The sequence below is a fragment of the Miscanthus floridulus genome, chromosome 11 (genome assembly GCF_019320115.1).
Source record: "Miscanthus floridulus cultivar M001 chromosome 11, ASM1932011v1, whole genome shotgun sequence".
Taxonomy (NCBI): Eukaryota; Viridiplantae; Streptophyta; class Magnoliopsida; order Poales; family Poaceae; genus Miscanthus; species Miscanthus floridulus.
In genome coordinates this window covers 74193726-74207749 of record NC_089590.1, presented here as the reverse complement: position 1 = coordinate 74207749, position 14024 = coordinate 74193726, and the positions used below count along the sequence as shown (strand labels likewise).

The 14024-nt window shown below is 42.4% G+C and overlaps 2 long non-coding RNA genes across 3 annotated transcripts; both read left to right on the top strand.

The window, feature by feature from the left end:
* Nucleotides 1-2959: 2959 nt before the first annotated feature.
* Nucleotides 2960-3508, top strand: LOC136490826 (uncharacterized). The gene is made up of 2 exons (XR_010767875.1): nt 2960-3073; nt 3153-3508. It is a non-coding gene; the product is annotated as an uncharacterized lncRNA (long non-coding RNA).
* A 2043-nt stretch (nt 3509-5551) lies between these two features.
* On the top strand, nt 5552-9021 carry LOC136493533 (uncharacterized). Of its 2 annotated transcripts, XR_010768373.1 has the most exons (4): nt 5552-5758; nt 6467-6536; nt 6790-6878; nt 7510-9021. It is a non-coding gene; the product is annotated as an uncharacterized lncRNA (long non-coding RNA). The 2 variants fall into 2 exon arrangements; XR_010768372.1 differs by lacking the exon at nt 7510-9021 and having other exon boundaries at nt 6790-7041.
* The last annotated feature ends 5003 nt before the right edge of the window (nt 9022-14024 follow it).

Genomic DNA, 14024 nt, shown 5'->3' with positions numbered 1-14024 from the left:
AGTTCAGATTTTACCAGCCCGGGACATAGATTTTACCAGCCCGGCACCTGTGATTTCCCTTATATGAACATTGCGTTTCTCATTTTTGTAGTGCATCCCCCTGCTCATCCAGGGCAGCAGTCTGCTGGTGGGGGCGTCAATGTCTGAACACTCCGCAGGCCAGCCACAATCACCATGATCTAGAAGATGAAGTTCACCAAGTTATCTAGTTTTTTCATTATTAATGTATGTGTTTGATGTAAGAACAACGCCACTAGGAGAAGAAGATTTGCTGCTTCCCCATGCCACTAATGTTTTTTTTCTTATTGAACTTAGTAGTTTTCTAGCGGAACCTCTTGCGTCGATCTTCTGCTCCGCTTGGGGGCCATCAGTCTCGGAGGCAGGGGAGACCGCCGGACTGGCGCGGGGTGGCAGGGGAGATCGCCGGAGTGGCGCGGGGAGGCGGGGAGGCGGGGACTCAAAACGATTTCTATCCCTAAGATTTTGCCTGCCTAGAACCCCTTGACATTTCCAGCCTGGGACCTTCGATTTTACCAGCCCGAGGCCTAACTGTGCATACTTTTAGGCCCTGTTTAGTTCCCAAAAAAGTTGCTATAGTGCCTGTCAAATTGAATCTTGCAGCACATGCATGGAGCATTAAATATAGACGAAAGAAAAAACTAATTAGACAGTTTTGTTGTAAATCACGAGACGAATCTTTTGAGCCTAATTAATCCATGATTAGACAGACTAGAAAACAACACCGTGCGAGCCTTGCAATTTGCATTGTGTTGGTCAATCTGCTCCTGACCAACCCTAGCAGCAAGGACAATGTAAGCTTGGTCTTTACAAATATCCCATACCCGCGAGTCAATACCCTGGAGGTGGGCGGACATGCGGATCTTCCAGTATGGGTAATTTGTTCCATCGAAGAACGGCGGTTTTTCGATTCCTCGATCCATGTCACCTTCGTGGTTCACAACCGGTTAAGGTATGGAGAACCTTTAACCTGGCTCTAATACCAATTGAAGGACCGAACACGGCGACCAGAGGGGGGGTGAATGGGAGCCCAAAATTTCTTTCACAAGAAATCGGCCACTGTCCCAAACACTTGCCCAAAAACCAAGCACACAAGGTAACCCGAGTCTATGAGAGAGACTGGGTGATTCCGAGAATCACAGCGGGTACCAAAACACGCAAGAAAGTAGCAACCGTCGAGCAGACGGACTTCACAGAGCTAGGGCTGAACAGCACGAAGAGGTTGCTGAAACAGCACTCACCGGACGCTGGACCTATGCGTCCGGTGCAGCGTCAGGTGCTGCCTGGAGAACAGCACCACTCACCGGACGCTCCGGTGACTGAGCACAGGACGCGTCCGGTGTAGAAAAACCCTTTCTGGACCTCTCTGGAAACGCAACGGACGCTCCGGAGGAATTGCACCGGACGCTACGGTAACACTGTAGCAGCGTCCGGTGTAACTCAGTCCACTGGACAGAGACCCAGGCCACTCACCGGACGCATCGATGCAGCATCCGGTGCAGCGTCCGATCAACTTCCAGAAAACAGCGACTCTCGGGCTGAGCGCGTGAACTGAACGGACGCACCACCTCAGCGTCCGGTGCTCACTGAACCAGCGTCCGGTGCTATCGGGAAAAGCACGAACGCTCGGTTCTTCGCCCCGAATTCACCCGATCTCCCAAACCAGCCAACCAAATGATTTCCAACTTCGTGGACTGCCTCTAGATGAGGTCTAGACTCTATCCATGGAAGGATTCGTCTTCTTAGCCCCGAAATCAAAAGAAATCAAAAGGGAAAAGGATGAACTCGTGAGAAGAAACACCTGGGGAGAAAACTAGACCGATCTACTAGCTCAATCCATTAATCCCAAAACCCTTTGGTCATATTGATCCCTTGTGCATAAGCAACAACTTGGTTCAAACAGAATTCCAAAAGATTGAGCGAGTAAAAAGTTCTAGCACCGGGAATTTCAGGGGGGGAGAGAGAAACGCGAAGAACACAATTCAAAACATCACGAACACAAGAATTGCAAAGCCACGAGGGCAAACGCAAGGTAAGGGCCTTGCTTCCCGAAATCACAGACGCAGTACAAAGGACAAAGTAGGGAACGAGACTACAACAGAGAATGGGAAAACTAAAATGACTCAACTGACTCGTTCAAGAGGGGAGTGGGCAGCCCTCTTGTTATTTATAGGGGGGTCGGTTATTTTCCACTTAGGCCCCTGGACTCTGCTACTCCTAAATGGCGAACCAGCTAGCACGCAGGCATCTGGAACAACCGACTCAAACCCTAACAGCATCTACTGTGGATATTCTCGTTCTCGGTGTAAGGGATGTTGGGACGGTTGGCTTTCATCTTGTTCACTAGGGACTGAAACCTAGAGAACAAGGCATCTACCGACTCTCCGGGTAGGTGGGTGAAGTTCTCGTATTCTCTCCGGTAGGTCTCAAAGAGTCTGGTCTTGACTTGAGGGGTACCCTCATGGTAGCTCTGGAGTTTCTCCCAAATCTCTCTAGCTGTGGCTAAGTCCTGGACTCTCTCAAACTCAGGCATAGACAGACTAGAAAACAACACCGTGCGAGCCTTGCAATTTGCATTGTGTTGGTCAATCTGCTCCTGACCAACCCTAGCAGCAAGGACGGTAGCCCAACCCCAACTTTTTCACCAACTAAACACACCCTTAATATGTTATTTCAAAAGCTCAATTATATTTTTATTGTAAAATATAAATATTTAAGCACGGAGGGGCTGAAGGAGGACAAATGAGACTACAATTAAATTCCCGGGTGTGCTGATAGACTCGACCGAGCAAACATTGCACTACCATTCGAAATCTTCAATTACTTCCTTTTTCGTGCAGAAGAAACATCGCAACCGGACCCGGCCTCCTGATTCTGCCGCCGCCGACGGGCATGCCTTGAGCGATGCTGCGTAGCCGGCTACCCAGCACGTTCATAGCGACTCATGAGTTTCAACCGTGCACACATGGTTGATTGGATCGAGTCGCATTGTTGCGCGGCCGCCGGCCACCATCGCGAACGAGGATGCGCGCCTGGTTTCCTGTGAATTCCGAAGGTATGCATGTGTATATCTATTGCTATTCATCAATCTCGATTAGAAGATTAGTTTCTAATTGGCCATCCGGCGATTCGAGGCTTCCAAGCCATGTGAATGTTCCTGATGCAGACTCCTCTCCTTGCGTCCTCATGCGAACATCCGATGCTCATGATGCCACGTGATCTGGCTGCGAACAGCGGCGTCGATCGATGATCAATTGGATTCAGAATCTTTCTCTCCGTGCACGGGCACATTTGTTAGATCGGCTATGCGAGAACGGCTCCAAATCGGCAATGATAATCCCCATGTGTTTTATTTTTTCTCCCGATCCAGAATTCTTGTCTCCGATCCAAATATTCATAGTATTCTTGTAAATACTTACTTCATAGTACACATTTCTCGTAAATATAAATGTACCTATGTTGAGGTAACATGATAGAAAATTCTCGTAAATATTCTTAGTGCAAATTCTCGTAAATATTCTTATCTTAGTATAAAATATTTGGAGTATTATTGTAAATGCTTATATTCATAGTACATGTTTCTAGTAAATATCAGTGTAAGTTATGTCGGAATAATACAATACAAAATTCTCGTAAATATTCTTAGTGCAAAATATTCATGGTATTCTAGTAAATATCTACATTCATAGTACACATATCTCGTAAATATCAGTGTAAGTTATGTCTGAGCAATATAATAAAAAAATTCTCGTAAATATCGATCTTTTTCTAAGGCTTATTTATTTATCTTATTAGCCATGATGCCATGATGCATTGGGGTTTCATCTTCATGTTGTTGCTTTATCTACTCAATGATGGTCGTTGGGCCTTTGAACAATGTGAAACCAAATATGTCGATATGATATCAAACTAAGTAAACTATATTAACATTGGTTAATTTTGGTAACCTAGAATTATGTTTGTCAGGGGATTTTTTAGTGCACTCAGCTGATGCAGGTTCAAAATTGATTTCTTGCTTTTGCAGCTTCGGGTCTCCAACTGCACAAATACAAAGTGTTCTCCAGCGACTTCAATTTCATTATTTATATCCAACATGTTCGCTTAGTTCGTGTCTGATCCGAAGCCATGGGAGATGTTCTAATGATTTAGAGCACCGTTTTCTCACTCAATTTCTGGATGTAAATACATAATATAGTTGATGTTCCTATCAGTGTGCCATGTTAGATTGTGAACTTCTAGCTCGATTATTTTGTTGTATGTATATTTGCCTTGGTTCTCTGCTGTCTATATATGTATAACTTGTCAAACCTCAACTATAGACTGCAATACATTTACATATTTGCATGGAGTATACATTCTAGTTAATAAGTCTGCAAAAAAATCTAGTAAATATATTATCGTAACTACACTTGCGGCAGAATGGCATAGATTCTAGTAAATAATTATGTAAAAATCTAGTAAATATTACTATAAAAATCTAGTAAAGATTACTGTAACTAGTAAGGGCAGAAAGGCATAGGTTCTAGTATACAATTTGCAAATCTAGTAAACAGATTATCGTAAAAGAGGCAGCATAGATTCCAGTAAATCATTTAAAAATTATCATAAAACGTACATGGCAATCAGGCATGCAGCTCCATCACAGAACGTACATGCATGTACATGGTCCAGTTACTATAATCACGGAACGTGAAAATTGCCTCTCCATAGTGATTACAGTAATACTATAATAACGGAACGTGAAAATTGCCTCTCCGAGATAGTGATTACAGTAATTAATCTGCAATATTTAATGCTCATGTGCATGCAGGCATGCAGCTCCATCCGCCAGCTTCAAAACTGAACGTCCTTCTGGGTATATATATATATATATATATATATATATATATATATATATATATATAGTATTTCTATATTGTACCCAGGTACCGAATAATATTCAGTATCCGAGCCCGTCCGCGCGCACCCATTCCACAGCCCTGGCCACGGTTATCCCCGATAAAAAAAAATCAACAGGCTTCATCCGTATCCGTCGCCACCACATGACCTCAGCCCCACACGACCACCCCTCCGCGCCGGTCGTGGGAGAATCGGTTGCATCCGGCTCCTCCACTCCTGTGGAGGCTCCGCCGCCGCCATCCGTGTGCATCCGCCGGCAAAACCCCGGCGACACCTGGTTATATCTGCCGCCGCCGCACTCGGGGCGGCCATCCTCCTCGCACCGCCGCCCTTCCGTTCCTTGCCTCGCCGCTGCTGTGGGCACACCCAGCACCACCGTCTTCACCTTAATCAGCTTGCCGTCGCCACGGACCGCGGCCGTTTCTGCTATCGTATCATTATCTCACACCCTATGATTTGTTTTGGTTTTTGCCTAAATCCAGGAGATTAGTTGGATGATCGCCTCCCAAATTCATCTAGATGAAGTGTGTTGCATCCTTTATCGCGGAGGCAAGCCTACAACTCTTTGTTTTTTCTGTTTCCGTTAGAACCTAAGAGGATTATGCAATAATATAATTGGCTTGTTTTTGTGCAGATCGCCTGTGAAACATCAGTGCCAGGATCGCCTGTGAATTTCTCCCATCCTCCTGGTGCTGCAGGCCAGCTCTGCATCCTTGTTGCTCGGCTGCGCTGGTCTTCTTTGCCAGATCCGAACCATGCATGAAGTTGATTTTGACACAGATTTCTACATCCTCATTATTATAGAATAAAGGATGCGGATAAAGGATGCGCAAGCACCAAGGTTCAGGAATCGTGCCCCTCTTTATTATAGAATACAGATTTACAAGCTGACCATGTTTCTGCGTTCAACTACATTTGGAGTAGGAATTCATGAACTCGGTCAAGCTGTTGTAGTACTGCCAGGCTATCTCTTCTATTTTGGTTCTCGAGTGTCCAAGTGTCACCAACTTGATATGTTAGGCAAAACATATTAGCTGCAGATGGTCCGATAAACAATTGATGGTTAACCAATTAGTTATCACCATAAATATTCATTTCTAGAAACAGATATTATGATTGTTCCAGAAAACAGGTGGTCATAGCAATCCTAGCCTCCTACATGATAATAAAAAATATTATTTAGAAACACATTCTGCAGTATGATTCATTAATAAAAATTTAATTGAGTGGATTCACTTATTCAATTAACTACTGATTCTGAGACACAAGAGTTAGTACCATGATTATTTTATGACATTGTAAGTGTTGCTGCTGTGATACAGTAACTATGGTGGATTAATTAGCAGCTCCTTTTTTGTTCGATGCATAAGCATGGCAAATTAAAACTTGAACTTGATCATCACTGCAGCTAGAGTTTGGTCAATTTTGATTGAAGATCCAGCTACCCAAGTAGTTATGCATCGGAGACTTCACTTAATCAGCTTATGCCTTTTTCTGATCTGTCAACCAAACTGGCTCTTGTCATGGTTTGGTGGGTTTTTTTTTGTAGTGGCGGAGCTGATGACCATGAAGTTCAGGTGCTGAATGAGAGGGCGTTTGTCCATGTTTGTGTGCTCCAGGTAATTTTTTCTTCCTCTTGCCGTGCCCTCATTAACTCTGTCTTCCTCTATGCTGCAGTAAACTTTGCTTTCTTTCCTTTTCTGATTGTGCTATGCTGGTTTCGATTTTGTAAGAGAGAAATCCATTTAGATATATATATTCATTATGAGGTAATGCAAATGAGACAGGGAGATGGGGGAGAGTGGCGTATGCCCCATTTTCCTATTCTTCTCGACCAATGAATTAATAGTGAATATTGTTTTGCTCTTGCAGGTTTTAGAAGACATTATAGCCATACTGATGCTGCTGAGGCAACACCTCTTCGGCATCCCATCCCTGGAGTGATGGTGTGATACTGTAGTGTACGATCTTGTGCTCATTTTTCTTAAGTTTTAATATGTTCAATTATCAAGCTACTGACACTATTAATGGTCGAAAAATCTATTGCTTGGACATATGAAGTAGTGTATCAGTTCAGTTTTCACAGTTTCCATTGGAATATGGAAACATTTGCATTGCAGTCAATTGTGATGATTATTGGGGATTGGGAAATAACATGATAGTAGGTTTCTCTGATCTATTCAAAGTCTGATGCTTCCTTCTAGAAAATAGTTGAATAAATTAAATTGATCTGGTACTGTAGATGCAAGATAACTTGAACATTTAAAGCTGTACTGCAGCTAATTTGGCTGCATGGAGCACACATGTACTCCTAATTCAATTTAACTTTGGTTAGTGACCACACTTGAACTGCATGGATAAATTAGTATATGAAATGATTCCTATGCCTGATTCCACTCTATAAACATACTTTCTGTTATGTTTTTTTTGGTTTATTTCAAATGCTACATTAGCTCCTACATTACTGCTACCCTACATTTTAACATAACACTTAGCCCTTTTAGAAATAGAATAAAGTAAGTTCTACAATATGTGTCGGTTTGCTTGTGATTGCAATGGAACATCTGAATCCTATTTTTTTTCCCCTGACAGGTATGAGCGAATTTTGAGTTTGAGTTGGTAGATAATTAAATTTGTAGAAGTAGCTCGTTTATTAGAGTAGTCATAAAATTCCTTGTTTTGATTGTTTAGATTAGTCTGCCATTAGCTTCTTGCTGTGTTATCTGGTAAAAGAAGCTGTGAAGGAGTGGAAGCTGTGAAGAAAATGGCCTTGTTCTTCCACAAGAAGGATCTGGAGCTGCAGAGTCAAGAGGATCGTCAGCTGGTGCCGTTTGTTGGTTAGCTGTGATGGTAGCATCGTTGCTAGGCTTGTGCGCCATCTGTGCTGCAGCCCTGTATGGAACTCCTGAGAGTGCCCTTGGGTAGCCCTTTGTTCGTTGCTGCATTTCGCTGCGTTTCTGGGCCTGCGTGCCATCTGGGCTAGAGCCCTGTATGGAACTCCTGAGTTTCCCCTTGGGTGGCCTTTTTGGTCGTTGCTGCGTTTCGCGCTAGTCGTAGCGGTAGTTGATGTCCTTGGGACTGATCCCTCTGTGATCAGTTTCATGGGCGTGTTGGGTTTCGTTTCTCGCTTCCGTGATCAGTTCTGCTACTCACTAAAACTCTGTAATTTCGTTGCTTTGGTAATGAAATTCGGTCTTTACCGGTGTGGAAAACAATCTGGTAAAAAAAGCTCATTTCAGTAGCTGTAGTTAGTCCTCAGTTCTAATGACTGCTAGTCTTACTCGCTTTTGTTTGTGGTAATTCTAATAACCAGCCACTGCACAGTATGGGTGCATTTTTCCTCAGTTCCAATAGTTTTTTCCTTTCGGTTCACTAGCATAATTGGTTAGCTTCCTTTCTTTTCTTGTTAACTAGTTTTCTTTTGTGAACCATTGGTGAAGCAGTCTGAAGACTAGCAAGGTTCAGAAAACTCACTGGTTAAGACGATGGATCCCACCACTCATTATTCTAGAAGATGAAAAAAGTTCCTATTTATTTAAAAAAATGTTGCAGAATGCACACATCTCACATGGACAAGTACATAATATTGGAGAAAGTGCTTGTTTGTTGCTAGATTCCGATTTGTACTCTTAAATGAAATTATTTATGATCAGACTACTATGCCTTTTGTGCTCACACATTGGATTTTTTTGATGTCACACTTATGATCAGATAGCATAGGTGCAATTTTCAGTCTAAAATGTGCCCTTTGCTTCTCACTTGTCGAAAATGAGCCTTGAGGTATCGAAGATGGCACAATAGTGCATAGCAGATTATTTGTCTCTGCTTATCACTGTTACCTAGGTCAATGTGAGTATTAGAGAGCATAGATGCAGTTTTGCATTATTAAATTTCATCACTCAGCAAGCTGCAGTTCCAGCTTTCACTCCTTGTATGCATGTTTGTGCATCACATGAATAAATAGTTCAGTCCAGATTTGGCAAGCCATTAATATAAATTGATGAGATTTTGCCCATCACTAATACATGGGCAGTGTGCTTGCGGTAGTAGCTCATCTAAGGCAAGTATGTCCGAGAAAAACAGAGCTTATGGATGAAGACTATGCACGGTAGGTTATTTCATTTGACATACTAGTGTTAGTGTTTTGAAGGACTGTTCAAAGTATATTTACTGTTGTTGTTCAGTGCTTTGAAAATTTTGCCTATTTTTGTTTTATGTCAGATGTGATTTAGTGACTAATATAGGGATGTATATCATCACTTTTGCATTGTGTATCAGACCTTCACATTCTCATATGTTGAGTGTGTCTTAGTGAGCCCCTCTAGCATGCGCCTGATTGTATTGTACTGTAAATTTAGGAAACGCTGTTAGTTTGTGAATGAAAGTTCTGTTCCTAAATCATGGCTCAGAAGTTGCATAGTTAAATAACTATAATCGATCCAGTCAGTCTTGCTCCCTTTGGAAAGCATTGTGGTTAGCCATGATCCAGCCCTAACGTCTTTCTTCTGCTAACTCTAAGGTTGCATCTCTATAATGGGTCACACGATCCAACTCCTGTGCTGCCTCATCTCTCTCTATGGTGAGGTTCGTCAGCTGGTTATAAAGCTCGTCTCTCTCGCGTGCTATTTGACCCCACTGTTGCAGGCGATAGTTTGCAATACCCCGGATCTCATCTACTTCTTGCTGAGCTCGCCCACATGCATCCGCCCTACGGCGATACTTGCGGGCACGCAACCTGAACTTGTACTGGGCTGCCATTGCCTTGCCAGCTTCTTCTAGCACACTAGAAAGGGTGTCCTGCCTGACTCGACAAAGCTTCAAGACGGCCATCATAGCACTCAGATGTACCCACAATTAAGTACATTCATATATACATGTATGCAACATGTAAATACTCCGGTAACCACAACTAACTCTCCCCTAGACCGACGGTTGGACGGTCATGCTCTCACAACTCACACTTACCTTAGCGTAGAGGCAATTGATCCATACATTACCATTCAAATGAATGGCACCCATGCAATATCACGCCGCATGGACGACGAAATAGAAACAATCAATTTCCCTTAAGTTAGTAATTATATATAAGCCACCTAGAAGTCCTTAAGTGAGCTACATGGGATGTGATCACCGGTACACCATAAATTTTTTTATTTTTTTGAACACTTATATATAACTATAAGTTGGAAAACCGTTTTCACAACAAAAGCTTTTGTTTTAAATACCCGTATGACAAGTTTAGTGTTGAATCTAGCTCTGATGCCAGCTGTCACAGAACCGACCAATTTATAAGAGCACAAGTACAAAAAAAACAATCGCCGAAACGATCAAATTCTCGCAATTGAGCCCAAATAAACCCGGTAGTCAACTGAAATCTCGAAGAATTTCAAACCAACTTGCATACAACCAAGATCACAGTAATTCAACATAACATATCGTACATTACAACATTTCACAGACGGTTTGCAAATAGGTTACAACACCTCAGAGTCATCGTTATTACAAAACAAGTTTTGTAAAGTATGCAGAAGCAAATAGTTTAACTTACACACCCGAGTTCAAATACAAATACTGGTTTGCTGATCACAACCCGCAAAAGCATTCGGATAAGGGAAACAGAGATCATGCCCATGATCTAGTCTTCGTCACCCGTCGGGTGGAGACAATACTTATAGAATCCCTGATATAGAAGGTCATCTGCAACAAGAGGGAATAAACCCTGAGTACGAGAATATACTCAGCTAGACTTACCCGTCGGAAACCAAAACAAATGACACCAAGGATCATGCATAGCTTAATTTAGTGGATCTGGCTGACACTTTCTTTTTGCGGAAAAAACATAAGTAATAAAGATCAACTCTTGACCTGAACTAGCAGTGACTTTTAGCCATTAACCTGTCATCTATATTAGCACCTGTACTAAGCAATCATTTGATTAAGATGCAAACATTAATAACCATATCAGGTATAAATCTTGGCAACATTATCATCATCATCCATTTAACCATATCGTTAAATTAATTGAATCTACATTGCCGCTGCTCAGTTAAGTTCTCACTATCCGGGAGAGACGGCGATTTGAATCGATTCCTATCCAGCTGGAGGGGTATTCCTAATACAAACCTTGCTTCCCCCGTCAGGGTCGCAAACAAGTCACCTTTGGTACAACTCAGGAGAAAAATAAAAGAGAAGACGCGGGTCCGGGCCGCCCTGCATTCTCAGAGAACCACTCTACCAGGAAGTGCAGGATTTTAAGCACCTGACTCCCCTTGGGCTTACGCCAATGGCTCTCCGCACATCCTTACTACCTCCAGAATGCATCCAACCCCCACGGTTCCTGGCCTGAGTTGAGCTACTCGGCTTCGCGGTCGGAACGACTTATCCGGCTAGCTAAGTGTTAGGCTACGTTCAACATGACATGAGGACGTACAGTGTATCGGTCCTTAAATGACACAGACGGAGTCACTATGTCCAAACCTACACAAGACTCCGCCCGGTCTTAATTCATTATTAACATGGTTCTTTTCCACGATAGCAAATATAGCCAACCGTGATCCACCTCATCCTAAAGCTCGCAGGTGACAGGAAATCACCTGACTTCTACCGCACTAAGCATAGCTAAGCATTTAACCCGTTCCTGGACTTAAATAGGATTCAAGTACGATATCTGGACAAGGATGAATATATAATGCAGCAAATGGTTCCAACCAATTCCTATACTTAATGCATCGTCAACAATAAGAGATACTCAAGATGTTTGTAAAAACATGGGAGACTTAATATGCTCCGAGGCTTGCCTTTTAGGAAAGAGGAAGGACGGTGGTCAGGGCACTCGGGCAACTCCTCGGCGGCTGCTTCGTCGATTTCCTGCACCTCGGGCTCCTCCTCCTGGTTGGCTCCCTCGAACTCCAGCAGCGTCACTCCCTCCAGCACACCTATTGCATGAATGCGCAAGATAAATATCATGGATGCACATGAACGAAGCTAGGGTTGCTCGGGGAATGCACATGCTTACTGCAGTCCGCATTTTCCGACTTAGGCTCTATTCAAATCACTTTACTTACCAAGTTTATACAATCTAATGTACAATTGCTCATCTTCAGTTAAGGACCTAGCACCTGCACCTAAGCATGTTCTCAAGTTAGGCTAGCACCTAAACAATCAACAAGGACATTGCAACAAGGCATGCACACAAACATTTGTATTTCAACAAAATATGAACTATATAGCGGTACAGTAAATTGGCCATAACTGGAGATTTGGAAATCCAAATGACATGCAACAAGACAATTTGGAAAGCTTATGAAATTGTCTACAATTCATTTTCAGACCTCAAGGCATGATTCAAACCTTTACCAGGTCAAATTCTTTAATCAACAGAAATATGTCTTCACAAGATAGAGAGCAGGCAAAACTGTGGTCCAACTTTAAACGACTGTAACTCCTAAACTACTAGGCTAAATGCCACCAAATTTCAACAGGAGCTAGATACATAAGTCCTCTACAACTTCTGTATTCACTAATTTTCCAGAAAACCAAATTATCGTGGGGAACTTTGCAAAGTCCCCAGAACTATACCGAAAGACACGATGCAGAAAAATAATTATTAACTTATGTTGCAAACATATAATTAGACAAAACTAGCTTTAATCACTCATCACACATGTCACAAGAACACCAGAAAGTAAGGTGTTCACCATCAGCTCATTTCTTTTAATGCCTTTATTAATTTATTTGATTAATTAAGAGAAATAACAAACATATATGAGAACTACACCATTTAATCTATAAAAATTACAGTAAGTACTACATGCTCGAAGTAGACTGCTATAAAAATTTCAAATCATTTGAGCAATTATAACAGCCTACACAAAAATGATAAGACATAATGGCTTAAAATGACATAATTAGGAAACCTTATTGAAAAGTGTCAAGCAGCAGATTTTATATTTTTTCTAGCATCCTTAAGGTACTAGGATACTCCCCACAAAATTTCATGGTCATTGGATTCCTAGATAATTTACAAAAATTCACACAAGGATCATTCAATGATAAAAAAAAATCTATAACTCAAAAACCATACATGCAATGACTCTCAAATTTTTACCAGAGCTTCTACTAAGCAAGAATAGCTCACCATACAAATTTCATAATTTTTGAAGCACAGGAACTCAAGATATAATTTAAACAAGTTTGCATGCATTTAAAAACACATTTCAAGTTCCTATTTAATTCATCCAAAAATTCCACTACAAGTGTTCATGTCATATTTTTCCTAAATACTAGACTTCACTATGATCCTAACAAAATTGGAACCACCCAATTTGGATCTATAAAACTGGAGATACAAATTTCACAAAACAACATTCAAAACTAGAATTATTTGAACTGGCTTTTGAATACACAGTCACTGTCAGTAGGGACCCGCATGTCATCCGGGCCCGCTTGTCATCGACACCAGAACAGGGGAGACGCTTGCGACAGCGCGGCAGTGGCGTAGCTCACCGATGGCGAGGACTCCGGCGAGATGGTCGGCACCTACATGATCTACGTGACGAGCCGCGTCGAGTGATGCTACCAGAAGGACCTAGAGTTAACCGGAAATAGCTCGTCGTCGGCCAAGGCGGCACGGCGGAGCTCCGGTGGCGGTGTGCTAGCGACGGCGAGCCCCCATTGCCGACGTAGATTTTACCAGCCTGGCGCATACATTTTACCATCCTGGGACATAGATTTTACCAGCCCGGGACATAGATTTTACCAGCCCGGCACCTGTGATTTTACCAGCCTGGGACATGATTTTACCAGCCTGGGACATGATTTTACCAGCCTGGGACCTAGATTTTACCAGCCCCTAAGTTCAGATTTTACCAGCCCGGAACATAGATTTTACCAGCCCGACACCTGTGATTTCCCTTATATGAACATTGCGTTTCTCATTTTTGTAGTGCATCTACCTGCTCATCCAGGGCAGCAGTCTGCTGGTGGGGGCGTCAATGTCTGAACACTCCGCAGGCCAGCCACAATCACCATGATCTAGAAGATGAAGTTCACCAAGTTATCTAGTTTTTTCATTATTCATGTATGTGTTTGATGTAAGAACAACGCCA